The following is a 25,073-nucleotide window of genomic DNA, read 5'->3' as shown; positions in this document are numbered from 1 at the left end:
GCCTTCTAGGCCTTGTGATGCTCCCTCCGATTCCCGCGGCGCTCCCTCGTTGCTCCCTCGATGCTCCCTCGACGCTCTTAGCTCTATTCAGTTTCTACAGCGCTGGTCATCCTCCTCGTAGCAACTTGAAGTCTCCCGCGCCGATATTTCCCGTGTTTCCACTGGGACATCGATACTCATGGGCTATCGATCCCCAGCTCGCTGCTCATTGCTGCGTCCCACTCCTTTCCACGGTTTCTCCGCCTGCTCACACCATCCGTGCGTGATCGTTGGCGTTGCCACCTGCTCGTTGCGATATTTTCACCTTTGCCGATATTTCCATTTTCGTGTGCCCATCGATCGCACTATCGTCCAGTGCCAATCGATCGCCTATCGACGCGCCCCCTTCCCTGGCTCGTGGTGATTGTGCAACTTTCATAGGTAAGTTTCTTTTGCATTTCTTTTACTCCTTTTCATCTCATCCTTTTCTCTCTTTTCGTCCTCTCTCGCCCTTCACTCGTCCTCTGTTGGCTGCATCTGACTCCATATTGGTAGCTTTCGAGAGCGGGTGCGGAGAGGACTTCGCATTCACTTTGCAACCGGGACAGCAGGTTAGTATTATGATGTCCGTTTCTGCTTCCTGAATTAAGCCCCCTTTGAATTTCAGGTTGCTGGTGAGGCCCGTGCATGCCCCGTTTTTTTTCCAGCCACGTCCCCAATTAACTTCTTGGCCGTCCGCCTTCGGTGACCAAAACGCAACGCCTGCCGCCCTTCCGCCGTGCCGTCGCGACCGCGGGTGCCTCCTCGATTCCCTCCGGCCATTCGCTCCTAGCGATCTCGCGCCAACCGCCTTCCTCCGGGGCCGACGCTTGCCGCGTGAACTGCGGCCGCGGGCGCGTCGCTCCGGCCGTCGATTTCTGTCGCTGCAGCGTGGGTCTTTGGGTGGCTGGTGGCTCGGGCCACACCCAGGGTCCTTTCTCGTCGGTACCGTCGTCGCCGGTGTTGTCGGGCCCGTGCTCGGTGTCGGCGGGACCCACGCATCCTGCCGGCCTCTCGTCCGGGGATCCCGAGGACTCACCTTGAAGACCCCCTCTTCCCATATCCTGGGCTCCTCCCTCGTCAATACCATCGCGGGCCCCTCTGGCCACGTCCACACCACCGTCTGCTGCCGCCACCGCACGCCATCGGCCACGAATGCCCGCGTGCTGTGGCTTACGTGGGCTGCCGGCACCTCCGTCCGCACCACCGTCTGCTCCTCCGCCTGTGCCTGGTGGGCTGCCTCCACGTGCGGTTGTGGTTGCGCCTGCGCGGTCGATGGTTCGGGTTGCGGTTGCGCGTTCGGTCGCTCTGGCGTGGCCAACGGGCTCCTCCGTCGCTATCCCCGACCTCGTTTGCGAACCACTCCACCTCGTAGCGGGGAGTGGGTTGCACTTCCGGCAGCCACCGCGGAGGGGATGGCGCGCAGGGCTCGTCCCCGTCCTCGCTCCTCGCATCGTTCGACGTCCATCGTCCCGCGTGGTATTTGGTTGCCCGCCGCCACTCTCCTGAGCCGCCACTCTCTCTCCTCGACGACGGGATCGCCGACCACCTCCACGTCGCTATCGGAGCTCACCGCGGGTTCTGATGCGGAGTTCTCGGCGTGGGTCCACTCCAGGGCCCTCCGCGGAGCTTGGGTAGGCCGGGTCTCCGACCATCCTTTCCCCGAGCGGGGTCCCTATAGGGCCGCCATTCACCTGCGCGCCTCAGACCTCGTGACACGTGTGCTCATTTTGCGGTTCGTTGTTCCTCTGAGTTCCCTAACCAACTTGCTTGAGACCCTAATTTGATCACCCTTGGTGAGTATCCCTGGAAGTTGTCCTTGGGCCTACACCTTGCTTCGGGGCGTCCCTGGGTGGTTTCTTGGGGTATCCTTGGTGCATTATTGGGGTATCCTTGGGGTGTCCTTTGAGTAGTTTTAAGTATCCTTGGCGTATCCCCCGGGTGTTTTTCGGGTATCCTTGGGGTATCGTTGGGCTATCCCTAGGGTATCCTTCGGGTTTCCTTTGGCTATCCTTGGGGTATCCTCTGGGTGTCGTTCGGGTATCCTCGGGGTATCGTTGAGCTATCCCTGGGGTATCATTGGGGTGTCCTTTGGGTATCATTGGGGTATTATTGGGGTATACTTGGAGTGTGCTTCGAGTACTATTGGGGTATCCTCCTGGTGTCCTTCGGGTATCCTTGGGGTATCGTTGGGCTATCCCTAGGGTATCCTTCGGGTGTCCTTTGGGTATCCCTTCTGTTTGAAATGATGTGCTTTTGCTACTGTTGTTGCCGACCTTGTTCGTGTCCTTCCCGCCTGGCGTAACCACGGATGACTCTGGCAAATGCCCGACGCTGAATCCTGTTGCCTTGCGGGTGGATCCCTACACGTTACCCGTATCCTTGTGCCGTTTTTTAAGTATCCCTTCCGCTTGGCGTAATGGCGGATGACTCTGGTAACTGCCCGACGCTGAATCCTGTTGCCTTGCGGTTGGATCCCTACACGTTACCCGTATCATTGTGCCGTTTTGTAAGTGTCCCTTCTGCCTGGCGTAATCGCGGATGACTCTGGCAACTGCCCGACGCTGAATCCTGTTGCCTTGCGGTTGGATCCCTACACGTTATCCGTCTCATTGTGCCATTTAGTAAGTGTCCCTTCCGCCTGGCGTAATCGCGGATGACTCTGGCAACTGCCCGACGCTGAATCCTGTTGGCATGCGGTCGGGATCACCATCCATCCTTATCCACGTCCTTGTGACCTATCCTTATGGTTGACCTTTCTGCGTGGCGTGTGGATGACTTTCGCTTAGGCCTGACGCATAATCCTGTGGCCTCGCAGTCTGGATCAACGTAAAATCCTTATCCATGTCCTTGTGCTATCCTGATTGTCCTTTCCGTGTGGCGTATGGATGACTCTCGCTTCGGCCTGACGCCTAATCCTGTCGCCTCGTAACTGTTGTAAGACATCTGACGTTTTTGCGGTCTGCTCGTTTTGTTGTTGCTTGAGCTCGCCAACGTGAACTGTCCTTTCTTTCTTCGACTGTGTGTGGCGAATGTTGCAGATCACTGGAGAGACGAAATCTACAACCTGGTAAGGGCCATCGTACCTCGGGGCTAGTTTTGCAGCGAATCCTTCAGCCGCTTTGGACAGGTGATGTTTCTTGGCCCACACTATGTCGCCCACCGCTGGTGACCATTGCCTCCTTCTCAGATTATAGTGTGAGGCTTGGTCCTGGGACGAATACCTCCCTCAGTTTGCTGGCATTTTCCTCAGGGGTCTCCGTAGCTCGTCCAGTGCCTAGTGTTTCCTTATCATAAAGGCTGCTGGGTAGACGTGGTTCCCTGCCCTGGGTAAGAATCGCCGGTGTATGGCCGGTGGATTCCGATGTGCTCGTGTTCACTGCTAGCATAATCTCCGGCCACTTCTCGTCCCAGTTTCTCTGGTCCTGTCCTGCGAATTGCGCAATCATGGTCTTGACTGTTCTGTTTGCTCGTTCGGTCGGATTCTCTTGTGGTGTGTATATTGCGGTGAATTGTTGACTAATACCCATCTCAGCCAGGAAACCTTTAAAGTTGCGGCTTGCAAACTGCACTCCGTTGTCCGTTATGACCACCTTCGGGACCCCGTACCTTGCGATTATGCATTCCCTAAACGACTTCCTGAGCGACTCTGCTGTCGCACTGCGCAGGGGCACCAGTTCCGTCCATTTCGAAAATCTGTCTTTCAGGACCAGCAGCATTTGGTTCCCGTGCTGAGATCTTGGTAGGGGTCCAACGAAGTCTGCACATACCGTGGCCCATGGTTCCTCCGGCACTTGGGTCAACATCTTCCCGGCCGCCTGCATCTGATTGGGCTTAAGCAACATGCAAATCTCGCATTTTCTTACGTGAGCTCGGGCGTCTCTATGCATGCCTAGCCAGTAGTATCGGGCAGCCAACAGTGCAATTGTCCTCCGGCTTCCCTCGTGTCCCGCAGACGGTGCGTCGTGGTTTTCCCTCAACACTGTTTCCCGTAGCGACTTTGGAACGCACATCTTCCATGACGCGACGTCCTTACTGCCTGCTCGGTGAGGTATGTTTCTGTACAGTGTCTCACCATCCATAACATAGTCCGGGTACTTCTGCGGTTCTTATCTTTTCGACCAAGTCCTTGATCCAGCTACACCCTCCTGAAGCTATTGTTGCCGATGCCTCTTTTAATCCTCGTAGCGTCTCTGGTAGTGGTTGTCTTGGTAATGAGTCGGCCACCACGTTTAGCTGACCCTTTCTGTACGCTATCTCAAAGTCGTACTGTTGTAGCTCCAGGGCCCATCTGGCGATCCTTCCTGAAGGGCATTCGATACTGTTGAGCAAATTCAGGGCCTTGTGGTCGGTCACTACCTTAAAGTGGTAGCCTTCCAGATATAGCCTGAGCTTCCGGATCGCCCAGACGATCGCCAAGCACTGCTTCTCCGTTGTTGAGTAGTTCTTTTCCGCGCCGTTCAGTGTTCGGTTCGAATAGGAGATTACTCTTTCGCCCTTTTCGGTGTCCTGGGTCAGTATTGCTCCGATGCCGTAGTCGCTGGCGTCTGTTTGCAGGATGAAAGTTATACTGAAGTCCGGGCATGCTAGCACCGGATCTGCCACGAGTCTTGCCTTTACTTCCTCAAACGCTATCTGGTGCGCAGGTGTCAACTCCCACTTACTGCCTTTGCGCAGCAGGTCATTCAGGGGTTTGACGATTCTGGAAAATTCTGGTACAAATCGGCGGTACCACGACGACACTCTTTGGTATTGCCGGAGCTCTTTGACGGTCGATGGCGGTTCCAGTTCAGCGATGGCGGCAACCTTTTCAGGATCTGTTCCTATTCCCTCGCTAGTCACTCGATGTCCCAGGTACAGCAGTTCCTTCTTAAAGAATTGGCATTTTTCTGGATTCAGCCTCAGGTTCGCCTCCTTTAGACGCCGGAACACTTCTCTAAGGTTTCGTTTGTGTTCTTCCAGCGTGCGACCGATCACTATTATGTCATCCTGGTAAGCGAATGCGTACGGTGACATCTCGGGGCCAATTACTTGGTCCAAAACTTGCTGAAACGTTGCCGACGCCGAGTGAAGTCCGAACGGCATTACTCTCCACTGAAACAGACCTTTGCCTGGTACCGTGAACGCCGTATATTGCCTGCTACTCTCTTCCAGTGAGATCTGCCAGTATCCATCCTTCAGGTCCAAACTGCTGATGTACCGCGCTTCCCTTAGTTGATCTAGGATGTAGATTATTCGGGGCATTGGGTAGGCAACCTTCACTGGCTTCGCGTTGATCTGTCTGAAGTCGAACACAGCCTCCACTTGCCTGTCTTGTTTTTCACCATCACGATGGGGGAGCTGTATGGGCTCGTTGAATGCTCTATGAACCCCCCTTTGGAGAAGCTCGACCACCTTTGCGTTGATTTCCCCTTGGATTTTTTGGTTCTTGGGGTAGTATCTCAGCTTGATTGGCTTGTCATCCTTCATTTTGATCTGGTGTTCTGCCATATTCGATGTTCCCGTCATTGTGCTGAAGGCTGCCAGCTCTGCTTCAAGGAACGTTGTAATATCGTCCAACTCATTTACTTATTGCACGACTGCTACTGATAGCTTCTCCTTGGGCCACCCATTGTGTCGGTTCCTGGCTGGTATTATTATCTCGTGTCCAGCACACCTTATCTCGGTTCCGACTTGTTTCAGGAAGTTCCATCCCAACACTAATGGATCATAGCCACTTGTTTGTTGCCGAATTCGACCTCCACCTCGCGCTGCGCATTAATTCCGCCGCACCTTCCGTATGCCAACCTAACTTGCCGTCTTGTCCTTATAATCCTTCCTAGAGCAGCAATATTGTCCGCCATTTCTTCGCTAACGAAGCTTGCCGTTGCTCCGGCGTCGATTGTCTCTTTGTAGCTGTCCCCACCAATCATCACAGCTGCGGACAACTGCTGATCCTCCTCGATTAGCTTGCCCGTTAGTTTGGAGAGGTGGCGTTGTGCGATCCCCGCTCGCCTCTCTGCGACTGAGATCGCTGGCCATTTCCCGATCGTTGGCAGCAATCGACGCTCCTGACACCAACCTTGCCGCAAATCCAACAAAATAACAGCAACTGGTTTCGACATCCTCTAGCCCAGTGTCCGTTCCCACCGCATTTCCGACAGGCCTCCTGCGGGTCTGTGATATGGGTGGCGTCTTGTGGCCTCTGTGTGTTACTTGGCGGCCTCCACATGGTATAGCTTGGCTCTCTCTGTTGCAGTGGGGGTGGTGTCCATTGGCCTCCGCGTGGTGCGTCTGTTTCCTGCTGTCGTCTGGCTTGGTGTGGTGGTGACCATTGGTCATTTCCTCGTGTGTCATGGTTATCTGTCTCCTCGCATATTCTGCATGTAACCTGCGTTGGTGACGCCGACTTGGTCTTTGAGAACTTGTTCTCCTGTGCGAAAACTTCCCGTTCCTTTTCAAGTTCTTCGTACTCATCGGCTTGGATCATAACGTTTCCAGGTCCGACACTTTGTATGCTCTTAATAAAATCCGTCGGCTTGGGGTGCCGTTCTCTTTAATGACCCTTGACGTCTCTTTCGTAGAGTAGTTAAATGGCCTCACCATCGTCTGCATGTCGATCATGTAGTCCTTGAACGACTCGCTAAAGCCTTGCTTCCGTTGCCGGACCTGGTCCGCTAGCCTGGTGAAGAGATCTCTTGGCAGAAAATATGTTTGGAAGCTTTCTGTGAACTCTGCCTAGGTTCTCCATTGCTTGTTGTTGGCGATGAACCATTTCAAAGCCCTTCCTTAAAGCAACCCCGGCATCGCTCGAGGGATCATATCATGGTCCAAGCCGTACGTGTTGGCGGACCATTCTAGCTGCTCCAGGGTTTTTCCGCATCGTCGAACCTGAACGACCATTCGCGGACCTGTTTAGCGACCTTTGCATATTCCGACTGGCTTGGTCTCGGGGTCAGCGCTGCTGTTTTCTTATCTTGGGTGGGCCTCTTTTTGCATGTTGTCAAAGCTCAGGCTTGCCAACCCTTAATAAGTTTCCCAATTCCCTTAAACCAAGGTTTGTGTATCAGATAATCGGCCCTTGGCAAGCAGTCCGTTTTTGCATCCGAGAAGATCGGTTCAATAAAATAATAATTTTGAACAGTTGAATAAAATTCGATATTAAGGAAAAGTTGTAAAGTTGTAAATTAGTGAATAAAAAATAAAAATAAATTTTTGTTAATTAGTCGCAAGTGAAATAATTTTTTTGCAGGTCACCTTTTTATACCCTTGCAGAGGGTATATTGATTTCAGTCAGAAGTTTGCAACGCAGTGAAGGAGACGTTTCCGACTCCATAAAGTATATATATTCTTGATCAGCATCACTAGACGAGTCGATCTAGCCATGCCCGTCTGTCCGTCTATCCGTCCGTTTCTACGCCAACTAGTCTCTCAGTTTTAAAGCTATCGGGCTGAAACTTTCCCAAAAGTCTTATATCTTTTGCAGGTAGTATATAAGTCGGAACCAGCCGGATCGGACAACTATATCTTATAGCTCCCATAGGAATAATCGGAAAAAAAAATGTTAAAAAATTATATTTTAGGTGTTTTTTAACATATTACCTCCTTTCCTTGGAAATAACATTTTTTATACCCTTGCAAAGGGTATATTGATTTCAGTCAGAAGTTTGCAACGCAGTGAAGGAGACGTTTCCGACCCCATAAAGTATATATATTCTTGATCAGCATGACTAGACGAGTCGATCTAGCCATGTCCGTCTGTCCGTCCATTTCTACGCAAACTAGTCTCTCAGTTTTAAAGCTATCGGGCTGAAACTTTCCCAAAAGTCTTATATCTTTTGCAGGTAGTATATAAGTCGGAACCAGCCGGATCGGACAACAATATCTTATAGCTCCCATAAGAATAATCGGAAAAAAAAATTTTAAAAAATTATATCTTTGGTGTTTTTTAACATATTACCTCCTTTCCTCGGAAATAACATTTTTTATACCCTTGCAAAGGGTATATTGATTTCAGTCAGAAGTTTGCAACGCAGTGAAGGAGACGTTTCCGACCCCATAAAGTATATATATTCTTGATCAGCATCACTAGACGAGTCGATCTAGCCATGTCCGTCTGGCCGGATCTCGACCCGATTCAGATCGGCGTTCATTATACAAGGCAGAGAGCATTATACAAGGCAGAGAGGGAGCCCCGCTCCCAGGGGCCTTGTACGATGAAGTCACTCCGGGGCCAAGCCATGTTCCGAGATCACCTGTCGCGAAAGCGGAGTTGATGCGCGACGTGTTTAAGGTGGTCCAAGCAAACACCCAGCGAGCTTCGATGGAGCAGCGAAAACACTACGACCTCAGACGGCGCGCTTGGAGACCAACTTTGGAATCGCTGGTCCTTGCACAGCAGCATCACTTGTCCAAGGCGGCGGATAACTTTGCTGCAAAGTTAGCACAGGTGGTTAAATTCATTTCGAACACGATCGTGCGTTTGCAGCACACACGAACTAAACAACGCAGGACAGCATCGCTCGGAGACCTGAAGGAAGCAGTCGATGATCCGGAGACCCAGAGTCCGGTACCGGTAGAACAGCACAGCCCATACGAAGCCAAGACGACAGAGCAGGTTTAGTGGTCGGGTGACCCTAAACTCCAACGCAGAAAGCCCGCACCGCGGCCCCATCGTAGAGAAAAATAAAACAAGCCAGCGGTCTCGTGACGCCCAAAAACCCAGGCCGAGGCAAGAGCCACTGTGACAGTAGCCAAGTTTGAGTTGCCGCTTGCTGGACGGTGTGCTATCCCAACGTCCCCACTCCCCTAAGGGGAAACTCAATGCTTCCAGTGCCCACCGTAGCTTAGCCCCTCTAACTACAAACTAACCAAAACTAAAACGGTAGCCCTTTTTCACAAACTAAAAGGTTATTTTCCCCAACAGATATGGCATCGGGCGACTTCCCCGATTGGAGGCACCTGGTGAGGTGCGTGGAGGAGGCCATTGGGCCGTGCCCTGGCCAATACATGGAGCCAGGTAACCACGCCGCCACACTGGAGGAAGCCACCCGACGTGGACAAGACGCAGCCAGCCCGGACTACACCATGGAGCCGGACGAGGCCCCAGTCGTAGACGACTCCACCGGCCATGTATGGCGCGTGCAGGTCGACGGACCCAGCGCAGTCCTGGAGGGACTGGACCCTAACGGGGTCGTACTCGAGTACGAGGATGAGAAGGGCAGCGTGTCGGTGACTACAGCGTCGACAACCCCCTTGGAGACGATTGAGCTCTCCGATGAGGAGGCTTCGGTGGCATCCCCGCGGTCCGCCACATGCGACGATGCAGAAGAGGTGCACCCCAAGATCCCGGGCTCCACCGACCCGTCCGTATCCGAGGAAGAGGAGATGGCAAGAGAGGCGAGCGGCCTGAAGTTGGGCTCGCAGCAGCAGATCCGTGCACTACCACGTCTCGACGACAACCGCGCCGACCAGGCCACCGAGGGGCAGATATGGGTGCGTAACGCTCTTTGCCCATGGCGCAAAGCCGACGACCGGACCAAGCTACAGGAGGACACCTGAACCGGGGTGGAGGCCCTGAGTGCCGCGCTGGACCCGTCATCGGGTGGTGAGATGCCGGCCCTCGTTCCGATCAACACCACCGAAGAGAATGAGGTGATGGGGCTAGTCCTGCCCGCCACACCTCCGCCCGTTGTCAATTACGAGGTCGAGCTTCCGCGCACGTTCGCGAGCTGGGTCGCGGAAATGGAGTGGGAAGGCCGGCTTCGCGAGCGGAAGACGGCAGCAGCCGCCCTTGTATCAACGGGGCCAGCGCTAGCAGCAAAGCCACCAGCCAAGGAGGACAACGACGCTAAAGGACGCAACCAGTATCCACCGCCCGACGAAGGTTGGGTGTTGCCGCCGCGGCATTGGCGTGTTCACGTGAACGGGGGGCGAATTCCCCGCTCCCTCGTCGAGCACGTTCGCCCACACGAGACAACACGACGTAGAGTGGATCGGAAGTTCCTCTTCCATGCCGGAGGCGAGGAATTCCGGGTCCACATTAACAAGAGGGACGAGATCGCCATCTCGTCACGTCCCCCAAAGAAGGAGGGGAATGTGAGGAGTCGATTGACTCCACACAAATAGCCACACACTTTCCAGCCTGGCGCCCTTGTTAACATACATGTACATAAATATATATAACTACACCTAGAATGCACTATAAATATTATAGGTAATTAAATAAGGCTTAGATATAATGTAAAATATTATTATAAGTTAGGTTTAAGGCTGCAAAGCCACACACGATAGTTAATAAAACAATCACCACCACCGAGACTCGCATCGCTAGCCTGGAAGCACAGAAACGAGAAATTCACCACGAAAAGCGGTCACATGAGCAAGCCTCGCATAAGAGCGAGCGAGAGAGCGCACGATCGCGTTAGAAATCAACCCCCGAGAACTGACACGCGGCCATGAGAAAGAGCGAGAGGGAGCGATGCCGAAACTTCGAGAAGCCAAGAAAACAGAACGGCGAGAAGTTTCGCTAAACGAAACTCGTGGAGTTCTTTGAACGAGGTCGATTGGCACGGACGAAGAATTTTTGTGCGTGAAGAGTGGGCGATTGCCACTCCCGGGCAAGTGACCAAGCGAGGAGTAAAGAAAAGCGCTCAACGAGCGCAGGCCGACTGACACCCGCCCCACCTGAAGGCGACGAAAAATACCCAGGACACCCGCCCCACCTGAAGGCGAGGAGACCCAGTCGTCGAGGGACGACTGACGCGGAGAAGGAGCAGCAGAGGATTTGGGAGTAGTTGTGCCGGCCTAGGACCAGCGGCGGAGCACCAACTCTCCCGCGCGGTTGCGTGTGAGTGCCAAATCAGTGAGACCGCAACGAGTGGCCAGCGAGGCAAGTCCGGCCAAAAGGCTGTGTGTGTATTTTGAAATCTCGGCAGGCCTTCGCTTGGAAGAAACAGGCTAGATCAGCCATAACCCTTGTTAAAGAAAACCTAACACATGTAACACATATAATGGGAATGAGAAATTCGCACAAAGCCTAAGCTCAAAATGAAAATGCGAAATTAAATACACTGTAGAAAAATATAAAGAACCCACATACCAAATTCGATGTATACATTTAAATAAAACCCAAAATACAACGAAACTTATATATATATTTTGTCAAAGCTAAATCAAAGCAAATATACAAATGTCCAAAAATCTATTAAAAAGCAAAGATCAACTTGAAGTTTAGAAATACACTATATTTTCTTGCCCACACTTGAGCCGGCCCAAAATTGCCCTCCAACATTAATACCTTGATTTATTTAACAAGATGTTTTGTCCTAGGTCAGGCTCAGCAGGCCGCATAGCTTGGCCCGACAGCGAGTGCTGGCGGATTTCCATGTAAGGCAGCCACATGCCCTAGGCGTGTCCCTAATCGATTCCCTCTCGGTCCCCTCATGGCGAGTGGCGCGAGCAAGACCCAGTACGCGCTACTGCTGGTGCACAAAGAAGTTAACTAAATATAAATGGAATGGTCAACGAATGTTTTATTTGTCCAATTTAGTAGTATACAGCTTTTTCCTCGTCCACCTCCGAATCCCAATTGGCATATTGGACCTTGAGGAAGTGGGATCCGGATTGGAAACGGGGTTGTTCCGCCTGATGCTGCATGAAGTCGCCTAGCATCCTGGTAATGGCTGGTGATGACTCCTCCAGGTGTCTCTTAGCGGGATTCTCTAGTGGATCTCCTCCAGCACTTCAACTACTGTGCGAATCGGCCCTGTCGTGGTATTGCTTCCTGTCGGTGAAATCCCACAAAAATGGGCAACAGTTTGGATAAGGAGCCCTTTTCATCTGCACTGACAATTTAGTAGTATAAAGCTTTTTCATCGTCCACCTCCGAGTCCCAATTGGCATATTGGACCTTGAGGAAGTGGGCGCCGGATTGGAAACGGGGTTGTTCCGCCTGATGCTGCATGAAGTCGCCTAGCATCCTGGTAATGGCTGGTGATGGCTCCTCCAGCTGTCCCATAGCGGGATTCTCTAGTGGATCTCCTGCAGCACATCAACTACTGTGCGGATCGGCCCTGTCGTATTATTGCTTCGTGTCGGTGAAATCCCACAAAAATGGGCAACAGTTTGGATAAGGCGTCCTTTTCATCTGCACTGACCTCCTAAAGGCGTTTTTAAGGCTTTCCTTCCATTTTTAAACATACAGAGGGTATTATGATTTCAGTCAGAAGTTTGCAATGCAGTGAAGGAGGCGTTTCCGACCCCATAAAGCATATATATTCTTGATCAGCATCACTAGACGAGTCGATCTAGCCATGTCCGTCTGGCCGTCCGTTTCTACGCAATCTAGTCTCTTTTAAAGCTATATGACTTTCCCAAAAGTCGTATTTCTTTTACAGGTAGTATATAAGTCGGATCCAGCTCCCATAGGAATAAACGGAAAAAAAATTAAAACAAGAAAGAACGCTATAGTCGAGTACCTCGACTATCAGATACCCGTTACTCAGCTAAACGGACCAAAGTGAAATGGAGATATGCAAGCAGTTAAGCGAGGTTGAAATGCGCAACCAACCCGCGATCTCAACATGTGGTTATGTGGGCGGTAGTTAGATTTAGGGGCTATTGGCGTTGAGTGGGCGTGGCAAACTTTTTTTGGATCAATCGATAGGTATTGAGGAGACTTACACATTTCAGTTTAAATTTTGTATCTAGCATGAAAATTGTGGGAGCCACAGATTTCGGCGGCTCGTGGGCGTGGCATGTTCGTGTAACAAACGTGCGCTGCGTACGGAATCTAAATCCGAATTCTTAATTCTCTATCTTTTATGGTTTCCAAGATATCCGCGTTCATACTCACGATTTTTGGAAGTTTGTGGGCGTTAAAGTGGACGTGGCAAACTTTTTTTGGGTCAATCAATAGGTATTGACAAGAGTAATACATTTCAATCTAAAATTTTTATTCTAGCATCAAAAGTGTAGGGGCCACAGTTTTGGGCGCTTTGTGGCGTTAGAGTGGGTGTGGCACCCTGCGCTGCGCAAGAAGCTCAGGAATCTGCATGCCAAATCCCAATAGCCTAGCTCTTATAGTTTCCGAGATCTCAGTGTTCATACGGCCAGACGGGCATGGCTAGATCGACTGGGCTAGTGATCCTGATCAAGAATATATATACTTTATGGGGTTGGAAACGCTTCCTTCTGCCTGTTACATACTTTCCGACGAATTATATCTTTGCTGTTTTTTAACATCTAACCTCCTACGCTTGGAAATAACTATTTTTAATTAGTTCTGAATTTTGAATTTAATTTTATCAAAATCTGACGACTATATCATATAGCTGCCAAAGAAACGGTCAGAGAAATAATGAAAAAAAATGTTTTTTTAAGCCGCCCAAACCTGTGACGCCAACAATTTTCATGCTAGATGCAAAATTTTAACTGAAATGTATTGGTCCCGTCAATACCTATCGATTGATCCAAAAAAAATTTCCCACGCCCACTCTAACGCCCATAACGCATAAATTTGTTTACCGCCGGTAGGTGGCGCATTTTAATCTCGCTTTGCTGCTTGCATATCTCCATTTCCCTTTGGTCCCTGAATTAGCCGAGTAACGGATATCTGATAGTTGAGGTACTCGACTATAGCGTTCTTCCTTGTTATACCCTTGCAGAGGGTATATTGATTTCAGTCAGAAGTTTGCAACGCAGTGAAGGAGACGTTTCCGACACCATAAAGTATATATATTCTTGATCAGCATCACTAGACGAGTCGATCTAGCCATGTCCGTCTGTCCCTCTGACCGTCCGTTTCTACGCAAACTAGTCTCTCAGTTTTAAAGCTATCGGGCTGAAACTTTCCCAAAAGTCTTATATCTTTTGCAGGTAGTATATAAGTCGGAACCAGCCGGATCGGACAACTATATCTTATAGCTCCCATAGGAATAATCGGAAAAAAAATGTTAAAAAATTATATCTTTGGTGTTTTTTAACATATTACCTCCTTTTATTGGAAATAACATTTTTTTTAAATTAGTTTTGAATTTCGAATTAAATTTTATCAAAATCGGAAGACTATATCATATAGCTGCCATAAGAACGATCGTAAAATTGGTGGAAAAATAATATGAAACAAATTATAGCTTCGGTGTTCCTTAACATATAACCTCCAACGCTTGGAAATAACATTTTTTAATTAGTTCTGAATTTCAAATTTAATTTTATCAAAATCGGACGACTATATCATACAGCTGCCATAGGAACGATCGTAAAATTGGTGGAAAAATAATATGAAACAAATTATAGCTTCGGTGTTCCTTAACATATAACCTCCTACGCTTGGAAATAACATTTTTTAATTAGTTCTGAATTTCGAATTAAATTTTATTAAAATCGGACGACTATATCATATGGCTGCCATAGGAACGATCGTAAAATCGGTGGGAAAATAATATGAAACAAATTATAACTTCGGTGTTTCTTTTTAACATATAACCTCCTACGCTTGTAAATAACATTTTTTAATTTACTCTGAATTTCGAATTTAATTTTATCAAAATCGGACGACTATATCATATAGCTGCCAAAGGACCAATCGTAAAATTGGAAATAAAATTTTTAATTAGTTCTGAATTTTTATACCCTTGCAGAGGTTATATTGATTATTTTTCAGAAGTTTGCAACGCAGTGAAGAAGACGTTTCCGACCCCATAAAGTATATATATTCTTGATCAGCATGACTAGACGAGTCGATCTAGCCATGTCCGTCTGTCCGTCCATTTCTACGCAAACTAGTCTCTCAGTTTGCAAGCTATAGGGCTAAAACTATCCCTAAAGTCTTATATCTTTTGCAGGTAGTATATAAGTCGGAACCAGCCGGATCGGACAACTATATCTTATAGCTCCCATAGGAATAATCGGAAAAAAAATGTTAAAAAATTATATCCTTGGTGTTTTTTAACATATTACCTCCTTTCCTTGGATATAACATTTTTTTTAAATTAGTTTTGAAATTCGAATTAAATTTTATCAAAATCGGAAGACTATATCATATAGCTGCCATAAGAACAATCGTAAAATTGGTGGAAAAATAATATGAAACAAATTATAGCTTCGGTGTTCCTTAACATATACCTCCTACGCTTGGAAATAACATTTTTTAATTAGTTCTGAATTTCAAATTTAATTTTATCAAAATCGGACGACTATATCATATAGCTGCCATAGGAACGATCGTAAAATTGGTGAGAAAATAAAATGAAACAAATTATAGCTTCGGTGTTCCTTAACATATAACCTCCTACGCTTGGAAATAACATTTTTTAATTAGTTCTGAATTTCGAATTAAATTTTATCAAAATCGGACGACTATATCATATAGCTGCCATAGGAACGATCGTAAAATCGGTGGGAAAATAATATGAAACAAATTATAACTTTGATGTTTTTTTTTTAACATTATTATTATTATTATTACAGATAGAGAAGTTTACAAAACTAGACTAACTTAGTTGGTAAAGCGCTGGCAACAAGGTCTTCGGCTTTTAAGGTTAATGATATTAAGTCTATTAGTTTGATTACATATTGTTCGTTGTATTTTGGCTACTAAGTTGGCAAATTTTTATTTATGTACGTTTGGGTTATTTTATTAAATTTTGTGGTATAGGTTTGAAGCTTTTAATAAAAGTAAGATTTTTTCTAAATTATCTGGGTTGAGTTCATTGAGGAGATTTATTGGATTTGTGTTTTTAAAGATAGATAGTTTTGTAGGGAGGAGTGAAGGGCATGAATTTAATAGGTGGGGTATGTTATTGTCGCCTTGGCAAAAGGGGCAGGCTGAAGTTTGGTTTTGATTAAAGTAGTGCTCGTGTGTAAGTTTTGTGTGGCCTAGTCTGAGGCGTATTATTTTAATTTGATCGAGTCTGCTCGATTTGGGATGGAAGGATCTGCAATAATTGTCGATGTTTGAATTGTCTTTGTTAATGTTTTTATATCATTGATTGCAGTGTTCTATGTTTAGTTTATTTCTTGTTAGGAATTCTAGTCTTAAGTGCCTGTTTATGTCTGTTAAGTTGATGTTTGGGGTGTAAATAAGGGGCACATTGCTTGTCGATTTTGCGGTTTGGTCGGCTAGCTCGTTGCCTGCTATGCCTACATGGCCAGTGATCCACAATATTTTAATTTTTGGGGATAGTTTTGTAAGAAGTGATCTGATTTTTTTAGAGTAAAAATTGTTGTTGTTTGTGTTTCTTATGGCGTCAATTGCTGAGAGAGAGTCAGAGCAGATCAGGAACTTTCCTCTTGTGCTTTTGACTTGATCGATCGCTACTAGGATGGCTATTATTTCTGCGGAGAGTACTGATGAGTATGGGGGTAGGATACCATATTTAATGATATAAGTATCTGTTGTGATTGCATATGATATGGTGGAGTTCATTTTTGATCCATCTGTAAATATGAATTTGTGAGTTTTATGGTTGTCTTTGGTATGTTCGTATAGTTTCCTGTATGTCTCTGGTGGTGTGGTTTGTTTCTTGTACGCTCTAAATGTTGTGTCTATGAGATTTGGGAGATCCCAAGGTGGCTGGTATTTGTGTAGTTTTACTGGTTCATAAGTGGTTCATTGTGTATTACAGTTGAATTTAGGGTTGGAGAGGCATTTAATGATATGATATGATATTTAATTTCTCTGTGTAAAGTTATTATGTTTGAGAGCTTGTTGAATGCTATAAGAAATACCATTGCATAATGGGAGTGAATTTGACATGTGCGGACCGACTCTGACAATTATTTTACGTTTCAGCATGAAGTTCTTGACGTAATTAATTATTTTTGGGCCGGTTTTCCATTCCTGTAGTTGATCAATTATAGTGTGCACCCCTATTCTATCAAAGGCTCTTGCAAAGTCAAGAGTGTCGAGGGAGGTGTGCCTCTTTGACTTCGTAATAAGATGGTCTACGTATAGTAGACTATCCGAAGTCGATTTGCCTTTTTTAAAGCCGAATTGGTTTGTATTTAAAAGATTGTTGTGGGTCACAAACCACCATAGTCTTTTTGCTATGATTTTGTCTAGTGTTTTTGCTAGACAGCAGTTAAGGGAAATGGGTCTGTATGAAGAGATATTTGTTTTGTCAGTTTTTGGCTTAAGAATCGGAATGACTAGGCTTATTTTGTAGGCATGAGGTATGTGGCTGTCGAAAATTTGGTTGAAAAGGTTTTTTATTCTGTTTTTTGTGGTAAGGGGGCTGTTGCGTATCATTTCGTATAAAATTCTGTTTAATCCTGGAGTGGATCCTTTAAGTGTTCAAGGTAAGTTATGTTTTTCTCGATAGATTTGGCTGTTGAAGTGGGTGTATAATTGGCTGTGTTGATTTTATATTTGTTATTTTGGAATTCGTCTGAAAAGTTTAGGTAGCTTGAGAGCTGTGAGAAGTGTTGGGAGAAGGAGTTGGCTATTTCGATAGTATCTGTTGTTGTTGTGTTGTTTTTGGGATTAAGTATGGCGTGAATTTGTTTGATTGGGTTAAGGCCGCAGAAGCGTCTTATGTTGCCCCATATTTTGGATGAAGAAGCTTCTAATTGTATGGTGGATGTAAAGGAGCTGGAAGCTTCGCTTTTTCTTCTTTTTATTTCAAACCTGTACTTGGCGTTTAAGCGTCTGTAGTGTATAATGTTTGTAAGGTTGATGTTGCGATTAAGTGCTTTCCAAGCTAATTGCATTTCTCACCAGGGGACCCTGTAGGGTTTTGTATTTACTGAGGTTTGTGGGATGGAAATGTTTGCGCTATGTAGTATAATTTTGTTGATTTGTGCGGCTTCTTTATTGACATTTACTGAAGTGAGAAATATTTCGTTATGATTGTGTGTGAGAGTCTCGTATTGCTCCCAGTTGGCTTTTTTTAATATAAAAAATGGTTTTGAAAATTTGTTTATCTTGTTTGCAGATAACAGCGAGATAACAATTGGAAAATGGTCGCTGCCGTGGAGATCATTAAGTATTTCCCACTTGGCATGTGGGGCTAGTGTTTCTGAGCAAAGTGAAAGGTCGATATGTGTGTATGTATTGTGTGTTGAGAAGTGTGTGGGAGATTTGTCGTTTAGTAAGATTAGCTGTGTGTTGTCAATAAATTGTTGTATTGTTTTTCCTCGAGAATTAGTTTTCGGGGAACCCCAGGCAGGGTGCCATCCGTTAAAGTCTCCTAGAATTAGTGAGGGTGTTTGATTATTGTACAAAGTGTCTTCAAGCATTTGGTTTGTGACGGTTCTGTTTGGGGCAATGTATGTTGTCTTTATGTGCATGTTCTCCTTGGATTTAATGTGTATTGCTAGAGCTTCAAGGTCGTTTGGAATATTTACTATAGAATATTGAATTGACTTGTGTACTAATAGCGCTACGCCGCCAAATCTGTTGGTGGCTATGTTTGTTAGTAGTATGTAATTTATTGGAGTTGGTATGTTGTTAGTGTGTTGTATGTGTGTTTCTTGAAGCGTAATGATATGCGGAGAGTATTTTTTAATCAGGATTAGGAGGTTATTATAGTTATTTGTATATCCTTGAATATTCCATTGAATTAAAGTTAGTGACATTTTGAAGTTCTGAGGTTGAACCTTAGAGCAGGGGAGATCTGTGGCTGTTAAATTGATTCGCTGTCGCTGTTAGTGGAATGTTTGTTTTTCTTAGAGGATTTGGCTTTTGATTTAGTTGGTTTGAAGTTAGTACAGAGGGGGTTTGACTTATCATTAGGGAATATTTTTAGTTTAAGGTCCTTTGTGAGTTGAGATCCGTATGCGGTTGTTATTTTGGTGGGGTTCATGTTGTCCGTTTACATGGCTTCGGTGTCGTCTTGGTCGTGTTGGTTGTGGTTTTGGAGAATTTTTTTTCGGTGCCAGTGTTGTTTTGATTGATGCAGATGAGGTTGTAGGTGTGTTTGATCGGTTGTGATCGCAGGATGTGGATGTAGTTTGTGCATTTGAAGATGTTTATGCGAGAGTGTTTAAAGATCGGGTTCTTATTGTGGTTGTGGTGTTTGTAAGTGTGTTTGCATTAGAATTTCTTGTTTTGTATCCGTGTCGCTCAAAGTATATACCCAGAGCAGTTTTATGATCGACTTTTTCGGTAATCTTTATGGCAGTAAGCTCTTGTTGTTTACAGAATGTGGGGCATTTGCGGTCCAAAGGGCTGTGTTGAGAGTCAAGTTCGGGATTGTTTACGCAATTTAGGCATTTTTTGTCGTTTTTGCAGAGTTCTCATAAACATTTTTCTGTGCTCTTGCATATGGGTGCAGAGTGTCCAAAACGTAGGCACTTTCTGCAACGTAGTGGGAGAGGGATGTAGTTGCGTACGCGAACAGTTTCGTAGCCAACTCGCAGTATTTCAGGAAGTGGAAGGGTTTCAAATGTAATTATTATGAGTCCGGTTTCGGTTAGGCCGTAGTTGTTGATGTTGTTGTTGTTGTTGCTGTAGTTGTTGGTGTTATTGTTGGTGTTTTGTCTCTTCATGATATTTTTTTGTGGTTTTAATTCTTGGAGGATTGTTTCTTCATCTATATATCTAAGGTCATTACAGTAGATAACGCCCTTTGAAAAATTAAGTGTCTTGTGTTCGGTTGCTGTTATTTCCATATCTGCGAATTTGGTAAGTTTTAGAAGTTTTGTGGCTTGTGTGTTGTTTTTAGTTTTTATCAAAAACCCGCCGTCTCTGGTTTTTTTCACGGATTGAACTCTTCCTCCGCAGGCAAAGTCCACAGTTTTTTCGATAATTAAAGGTGAAACAGTTTGAAATGAGGTTTCATTTTTACTTTTAATTACAATAAATTTGGGTTCTCCTAGTTGATATTTTGCTATGTCTGATGGCTCGTGCATGGTTGCTTGTAAAGGGCTTGCGCCCGAGTGGTAAGAAATGGTGTGTTTTTTGTTGTTGTCTTTTTTTGTTTTGTTTTGTGGTTAATATTTGTTTTTCGAAATTTTGCTGATAAGCTCAATGGGTTTTGCAAGCGCGGGACCGATGCTGTTTTAATACGACTTGTCTCTTCGGAGGTTGAAGTGGTACTGCGTTTTTTTTTTTTTGTTTTTTTTTAACATATAACCTTCTACGCTTGTAACTAACGATTTTTAATTCATTCTGAATTTCGAATTTAATTTTATCAAAATCGGACGACTATATCATATAGCTGCCAAAGGAACGATCGTAAAATTGGAAATAAAATTTTTAATTAGTTCTGAATTTTTATACCCTTGCAGAGGTTATATTGATTTCAGTCAGAAGTTTGCAACGCAGTGAAGGAGACGTTTCCGACCCCATAAAGTATATATATTCTTGATCAGCATGACTAGACGAGTCGATCTAGCCATGTCCGTCTGTCCGTCTGTCCGTCCATTTCTACGCAAACTAGTCTCTCAGTTTTAAAGCTATAGGGCTGAAACTTTCCCAAAAGTATTATTTCTTTTGCAGGTAGTATATAAGTCGGAAACAGCCGGATCGGACAACTATATCTTATAGCTCCCGTAGGAATAATCGGGAAAAAAATTTAAAACATTAGATATTTGGTGTTTTTTAACATATAACCTCTTAGGCTTGGAAATAACATTTTTTAACTAGTTTTTAATTTTTGATTAAATTTTATCAAAATCGGACGACTATATAATAAATTTGCCATAGGAACGATCGGAAAATTGGTTGGAAAATAATATGATTTAAATTTTAGCTTCGGTGTTTTTTGACATATTATTTTATTCTTTAACATAACTTTATTTCTTGTTAATTTTTAAATTCCACACCGCTTTTGCACAAACACCGCCGAAGATTAAATTTCTTATTCTTTGGGCCGCGGCTATCGGCGTTCAACGAAATTCACTCGAAATTTTCGAATTCGGTCTCTGTTGTACACGGACGCGTTTTATATTTGCTCCTACATTTATTCGCCTAGTGTCTAAATTACCGATCTGATATATTCCCAAAGTTTCATTTTCAACTCGGTTGAGACCGCCGTTTGCATGCAATTTAGTTTTTTGTGTTAAAACCATTATCTGTATTATTATATTGGATAATAGTTAAAGACGCGGGTGCTTTGTGCATTGTTGTTGTTTCTTATTTACAGTGTTGTTTTGGCGCTCTCTCGCACCGTTCGATCTGCTACATTCTCCCAACTTCAGTCACCGGCTCTCATTTTCGAGTTAACGGGTCTTTGCTGAATTGGTCTTACCGCTCTCTTTTCTTATCTTTCCTCTGCGTTTTGCAAAGCCACACAGCTGTTTGTTGGCACTCATCTAAAGCTTCCTACTTTTTCTACTTTTTCTACATTCTACATTTAACTGACCTCAACTTGTAAACAATGTCTGCCTGCTGTGTTGTTGGTTGCCAATTTGTTGGTAAAATCACTTCTCGGCAGCCAATTGTTAGTTGCTGGTTATGTGAGAACATTGCGCACGCAAAATGTGCAGACTTTGGGCATAGTGCTGCCCAAATTGCTGATCGCACTAGATCTAATGCTAACCTGGACTGGACGTGCCCTACATGCCTACATATCAAAATCGATATAAGAGCATTTATGAGGCAAACGGAGCTGGAGTTCCAGGAATTACGTGCTGGATTTACGGACTTATTAAGTCGATTTAATGTTTGCGACTCGAACTTTAAAGGTCGGATTCTTCTAAGTCAATCTTCATTAAATATAAATCGTAGTCCTACACTGCCTAATGTTTCTTTACACGTTCCAGATCTCTCGACTAACCTCTCTCTTCCCAGCCCCACTGACGTGCGACGAGGATGATCCCAATGGGATCGAGTCATCAACGAATGACCCCACGGGGCAATCGCTGCCAGATTCAGGGACTGTAGTTTCGCCTGAGTCATTAAGGCCTACTAACCGTTCACCGGCTGTTGCCACTTCCGGGGCTCTGCCGCACCTTGTACTTCCTATAGCTAATACCCTCGCACCTCCTCCTGTCCCACTTACTAGCATGATCCCTAGGAAAAACACGCATAGCCCTGCTCTTTCTTCTCCGGTACCACTCACTGTCATGGTACCTAGGAAATCTATTTTTGTGTCTAGGTTGAATGCAGCAATAACAGTAAATGACGTTATGCATCATATTGTCACAAACCTCTCCCTTCCCAATCAAAATGGTATTGACATCACCAAATTTAATTTTAAACAGAAAAGAGATTACTCTTCATTTAAAATACTTGTTCCGGACGGGCTGTTCTCTAAACTTCTTTGCCCCAATTTTTGGCCTGCTGATATAATTGTCCACGAGTATATAAAAAAAAATAGCTCCCTTTCCATGACTTCTTTGTCGGCGCCCAGCTCTGATATAAATTCAAAAAACTAAATTTCCTAATTCACTATCAGAATGTTCGGGGGCTTCTTAGTAAACTCTCTATGCTTTATATAAATAGTTCAGTTTTTGAGGCCAATGTTATTGTACTCACTGAGACCTGGCTTAAACCATCCGTACACGATAGTGAGATTTTGTCTAATAACTTTTTTGTTTATTGGAAGGATCGTCAGACCCGTCGAGGAGGAGGCGTTCTTATTGGAGTCAAATCCAATTTAACTTCTGAGTTTGTTGATATTTCTGAATCATCAGGTATTGAATTTATTTCCGTAAAATTATCTTTCCCAAAAAGAAACATTTTTTTAACCTGCTCGTATATGCACGTATAACGTGTATCTACTGCACCTGTCCGCCATACATTCTATCTGCTTGTTGCTTACTGAAACTGACCAACTTATTGTGCTTGGGGACTTTAATCTTCCCAATATCTCTTGGTTGGAGAGTAAGGACTCATTGGCAATGATTCCTAGGATGCAAAATGATTTTATTGATGGTCTTGTTGAACTATCTTTGCAGCAAGTTAACAGGATTCCCAATCATATTGGTCGTCTTCTTGACTTAATCTTTGTTTTTGATAGTAGCGATGCTGAAGTCAGTCGTATTTCGCCACTATCTTTACCTGAAGATTGTTATCATCCTACCCTTCAGCTCTGTATTAATGGATTTTTTAATAATCCTAGGACTGCAATAAATGTACAGCCTAGTTTGTGTTTTAAGAGGACTGATTACGGCAGACTAGTGGAATCTTTATCGACAGTAAGCTGGTCCTTTCTAGTTGACCTTCCTGTTGATGATGCAGTTAGGCACTTTTATGAGATCCTTTACCGTCTGTTTGAAGAACATGTCCCTCTTTCCTCCATGAAGAATTCTTACAGCTCTCCATGGTTTACCCGTCAACTATCTTATCTGAAGAATAAAAAAACAAGACTATTTAAACGTTTCAAAATATCCGGCTTACAGACAGACTTCACCAAATATAGCTCAGCTAAGGTGGAATTTGTCCAGTACAATACTGATTGTTACAAAAATTACCTGTCTCGTTGTAAGCGGGATTTCAAAAGCAATCCTAAGCTTTTCTTTTCTTTCGTCAATTCTAAACGAAAATCTAGCTGCTTCCCTCCCTCTCTCGTTCTCAATAATAAGGTAGCATCTGATGATAATGATATTTGCAACTTATTCGCAGACTTTTTTCAATCCACTTATACGAAATGCAATAATGTCATTATCAAAGATTATCCATACCCGCTACCTCATTTGAACTCTATCTTCAAACCAGTGATTGATGTATCTGATGTTCTTCAGAGTCTTAATACTCTCAAGCTCTCATTTTTACCGGGTCCTGATAGAATACCAAGTTGTATACTTAGGAATTGTTCATCTCATCTTGCTCTTCCCTTAACATTGATATTTAATCTGTCCCTAAGTCAATGTAGATTTCCATCCATATGGAAGGAATCCTTTATTATCCCATTGTTTAAAAAAGGAAACAAGTCTGATATCTCAAACTATCGCGGTATTGCTAAACTCAGTTCTATTCCTAAACTTTTTGAAAAAATTATTACCTGTCAGTTGCAGCATCATTGCAGGTCTATTATTTCACCTTGTCAGCATGGCTTCACTAGATGTCGCTCTACTTCTACAAACCTACTTGAATTTACGTCTTTAATCACTAGAGGTTTTCTGACACATCATCAAACTGATGTGATTTATACCGATTTCTCTAAAGCTTTTGATTCAGTGAACCATAGGATTCTTATTTATAAATTGTCCCTTTTATGGTCTGTTTTAATAATAAAATTTCCAAAATAATTAATGTTACTTCTGGAGTGCCACAGGGTAGCCACCTGGGACCTTTACTTTTTTGCTTAATGATTAATGATCTACCTTATGTTATAAAATCGTCAACTGTTTTAATGTATGCAGATGATGTCAAGCTATGTTTGTCCATGTGTTTACCTAATTCATATAATGACCTTCAATTAGATCTTGATTGCTTGTATACGTGGTGCATGATTAACAAGTTGAATTTGAACTATTCTAAATGTAACTTTATGACCTTTTATCGTAGAAGTCCATCTCTGTATTCTTATTGTATCGGTAATAACGCCCTTGAACGTATTTTTTCTGTTCAGGATCTTGGCGTTCTATTTGATCATAAACTTAGTTTTAAAGACCATATATCTACTATAACTAACAAAGCCAGAAGTCTCCTGGCGTTTATGAAGCGCTGGTCAAGGGAGTTTGATGATCCATACACAACAAAGCTTTTGTATGTTTCTCTTGTTCGTCCCTCAATGGAATATTGCTCGTGTATATGGTCACCTCAAATTAGCTGTTACCAAAATATGTTAGAGTCCGTTCAAAAACAATTCCTTTTATTTGCTTTGAGAGGTTTAAGCTGGGACACAGGAAGTCGATTGCCCTCTTATCATGCGAGGTTGCGCCTGCTGGACTTACCAACCCTGAACCATCGTAGAAAGTGTCATGGAGTTATGTTTTTGCATAAATTAATTAATGGTGATGTTGACTCTCCCTTCCTTCTTAGTTCCCTCAACTGGAATGTACCCTGTAGAACAGTTCGTCGTTTTCGTCCGTTGTCCCTGCCAATTTGTAGATCCAATTATGCCCTTCATGATCCTTTTCGGGTTCTTTGTGACGACTATAATGCACTGTGTCACGTCTTACTGTTTGATAGCCCTAATGCAACTAATTATGATAAACTTATGTATTTTCTATCTTCCAATAAT

The sequence above is a fragment of the Drosophila suzukii genome (assembly GCF_043229965.1).
Source record: "Drosophila suzukii chromosome 2 unlocalized genomic scaffold, CBGP_Dsuzu_IsoJpt1.0 scf_2c, whole genome shotgun sequence".
In the NCBI taxonomy this organism is placed as follows: Eukaryota; Metazoa; Arthropoda; class Insecta; order Diptera; family Drosophilidae; genus Drosophila; species Drosophila suzukii.
This window is presented reverse-complemented; position numbering follows the sequence as displayed.